Consider the following 3,824-nt stretch of genomic DNA (forward strand, 5'->3'; position numbering starts at 1 on the left):
TTTGTAAACTGTCATGACTCTGGTAGGAGAGCAGCAATGAGGATGACCAGAGATCACTCGTCGCCATCTTGTATTCGGTGGATTTTGGCCAGCTGCTTTACTGCAAATTGTTTTATCAGCAAGGTCTTTATGACCTGTATCTTGTGCTGTCCTCCTATCTCATCCTGTGACTTAGACTGCCTTAACCGTTTAGGAATGCAGCCCGGTAGGTCTTAGCCTCATTTTACCCAGCCCCTTCTCAAGATGGAGTTACTTTGGTTCAAATGCCTCTGACAATTGGAAGGGAGGCCAAGAGGGGTGCAGCTCTGGATCCCACTGGGGAGGAATTGGAAACTCTGGATGTCAACAATGGCCACTGTCTCTGCATCTGACAGTTCTTTTTTCTTTCCTGCCTCAGTTTATTTGTACAAAGAGCACAGAAGGACAATAGTCCCATGGGGATGACAGCCCAGGGGCCACACCAGTCCTTCCGTCCTCAGGTAGGCAGACAGAGACCTCTACTGAGAAGACTTTGTCAGGGCCTGGGTGCCTTTGGGAGCCTGAGCTGGAAGTGAAGCTGGACCCCGAGCCTTGGTTTGATCCTTGGCCTTGGCCTTTGGCTGACAGAGCCTGAGGCCCTTGGTAGTGCCAGCACGAGGCAGGAGAATCACTTGAACCCGGGAGGCAGAGGTTGCAGTGAGCAGAAATCACACTACTTCACTCCAGTGGGGTGATGCAGGCAGGTAGATTGAGCTTCCCAAGCTTGGAGTGGGCGATGCAGGCAGGTCGATCAAGCTTGTGGCTGATGCCCTTTGGGATCTTGGGCTTAGCCTCCTCGGACTTTGCCAGGGCCTTGATAGCCTCGGCACATGCACCCACGGCCTTGGCATTGTTGGCCTGCATCTTCTTCAGGCTCTTTTTGTTGTGCTTCTTGGCAAAGCGCATGTTCCTCAGGAACTTGGGGTCCACCCCCTAAAGAGATTCATATCTTTGCGATCAGAATTTTTTTTTTTTTTTTTGAGACAGAATCTCCCTCGTTCACCCAGGCTGGAGTGCAATGGTGCAATCTCAGCTCACTGTAACCTCTGCCACCCAGGTTCAAGCGATTCTCCTGCCTCAGCCTCCTGAGTAGCTGGGACTACAGGTGCGTGCCACCACGCCTGGCTAATTTTTTTTGTATTTTTAGTAGAGACAGGCTCTCACCATGTTGGCCACGCTGGTCTCAAAGTCCTGACCTTTAGTGATCTTTCCACCTTGGCCTCCCAAAGTGCTGGGATTACAGGTGTGAGTCACCATACCTGGCCTGTGATCAGAATTTTTTGATGCCATTTCTGTGCTGTTTTGGGACTGGTTGTCTGCAGTGTGGTTTTTGGACTTGGCTGTACCATAACCTGCAGCCCCTGAAGCACCTGGTTCTGGAAGGGAAAGTCTGTATCTGATAGTTCTCGGTTGCAAACAACAGAATCCTCTCCAGCTGGCTTAAGCAGACATGGAATGCACTGAAGGCCATTCGGCCTTGGATGATCTGGCGGGCTTGGTGGCCCTGCAGCAGGAACAGAACTCACCTCCCTCCACCTGTAGGCCCACGCACTTCAGCTGACACCATGGACTCTGAGGACTGGAGACATTCGGCCAGCACCTGTCCCAAGTTCTCCCAGCAGAATTCGCCTCTCATTGGCCACCCTGAGATCTCAGGTAGGCTCAATGAGATCTTCAGACCTGTGAGATCCAGGGTCCTCCACCCAAGTCTAGAATAAAAATCAGGACTTTGCTAGCAAGGAAAACATGAGGGAAGTGCTTTGTGCATGGTCTGCCTGTGCGGCCACAGCAGTGTAGACTTGGCAAAAGTAGGCTACCCTGGCCTGACTTCACACAGTCTGTTGGCTCCAACATCCAACACCTCATTAACCTATTCATCAATCTTTTGTTTCCCAGGGAATTTTGTGTCCAGATTCCATTTCCTGGGAAAGGAGCTCTGATTGGTTTAACTTGTGTGAGGTGTTCTCTTCTCGTCCAATCCACCATAGAAGGGGGAAGGATTGGGGGAGCTCAAATGCCACAGGCGTGGAGATTAGGCCACTCTGCAGGGCAGAGGAAGATGGAAGGGGCTAGAGTGGCCTCCTTCGCTGAGGAAAAACAACAACAGTTTATTTGTTACCCAGAAAACAAATGAAGTGAGACTAATGGCACTAGTGAAGTCGGGACACCCACACTTTTTTTTCCCCCAAAATGATTTGTCATGTTATTCAGTATACATGACAGCAGAAGTGGGAATCCAGACTACTTCACACTTAGCTTGTGGATCGGTACCGTTTTTATTGAATGCCATAGGTGGGGTGAAATGCTTCACAACCTTTGCAGACTTTAAAGTTCTCAATTTGGTCCTGGCAGTCACACCAAATTGAGGCTCAGAGAGGTCTGTTTGCTTTTCTCAGGGCACAAAGCAGAGCAGTTCTCTCCATTACACTACTGTGCCCTCCCTGCCTATGCCCCCTTTCCTAAGAATTTATTTTTATTTTTATTTTTTATTTTTCTGAGATAGGATCTTGCTCTGTTACCCAGGTTGGAGTGCAGCGGCATGATCATAGCTCACTGCAGCCTCAAACTCCCAGGCTCAGGTGTTCCTCCTGTCTCAGCCTCCTGAGTAGTTAGGACTATAGGTGCATGCCACCGTTCCCAGCTAATCTTTGTATTTTTTTTGCAGAGACAGAGTCTTGCCATGTTGCCCAGGCTGGTCTCGAACTCCTGGGCTCAAGCAATCAACCCACCTTGACCTCCCAAAGTGCTGGGATTACAGGCATGAGCCACTGCGCCTGGTGAGATTTTCACAGTCCCTGTTGGGGGCCACCTGACCATGGTCCCCTGGACCCACGTCATTGGGACAGGACATCAAATCTAGACTTGGACAATTGTGTTCTCTTGGGAAGGCAGGAGGACATTGGAGCATCTCTTGGGAAGAGATGAGGAAATTGAGATGAGGACATTGATTTATTTATTTTTTTAAGCTGAGCTCTAAAATGGGAACTCGTAAGAAGCAAGATGGGAGGAAGAGGGGACAGCAGAGAAAATAGTCCTTAAAAGAAAGAGGCCAAGTTGAGAGACCTGGTGGTTCCAGAGAGGGCTGGAGGGAGGAGCTGCCTTGGTTTCTGACAGCTTACTAGTTCTGGGTTCTTGTTCCTCATGGGATCTGCCTCCAACCGTCGTGAGGTAGCCCTAATATTCATATGATGCAGCATGCTTTAGATGAAAGAAACAAACTGCAATCCACACTGGCTAAAAAAACCAAGAAAACATATTCATTTACATAATAGGAAGTGCAGAGTTCCTATTATTCCTAAGGTGGATTTCAGGCATGGTATGATCACCATGCCAGCCACATTGTTCTGTAATTCTCCCTAGGCTCTTCCCTCCATCATGTGTTAGCCTTGATCGCACACTGGCTTCCCTCATAGTTGCCAGAGGGCTGCCAGCAACATGAGGGGCAACATGCTTTCTTGTTTGCATCCATAAGGGTAGAAAAGCATCTCCCTCCCACCCAAGTTATTCCTTTCTGTCTGATAGGCCACTGTCAGTTGCATGCCTATTCCTGGACCAGTAGCAGTTTCTGAGAGAATGCTATGCACTAATTGGCTTAAACTTAGATTCCCAGTCATTGGCAAGGAGGATGGGATGGCTGTGATTGGCTTACACTAATGGAGATCTACCTTGGAGGTGTGTGTAAAACTCAACTGCTTCTGGTTACATAGGCTTAACGGGGAAGGACTGTTACCTGAACAAATTGGGATCGGCTGGGAAGAAGGAAAGGGAAACAGATGCTGAGGAGGCCAAAAAAAAAAAAAAAAAAA

At 48.9% G+C, this 3,824-nt stretch overlaps 1 pseudogene; it reads right to left on the reverse strand.

Moving 5' to 3' along the window:
* Positions 1-497: 497 nt before the first annotated feature.
* The window catches only part of LOC105552308, a 9,197-nt pseudogene continuing 5,870 nt past the window's right edge, over positions 498-3,824 (reverse strand).

This window comes from Mandrillus leucophaeus, unplaced genomic scaffold, assembly GCF_000951045.1.
Source record: "Mandrillus leucophaeus isolate KB7577 unplaced genomic scaffold, Mleu.le_1.0 Scaffold55, whole genome shotgun sequence".
NCBI lineage: Eukaryota > Metazoa > Chordata > Mammalia > Primates > Cercopithecidae > Mandrillus > Mandrillus leucophaeus.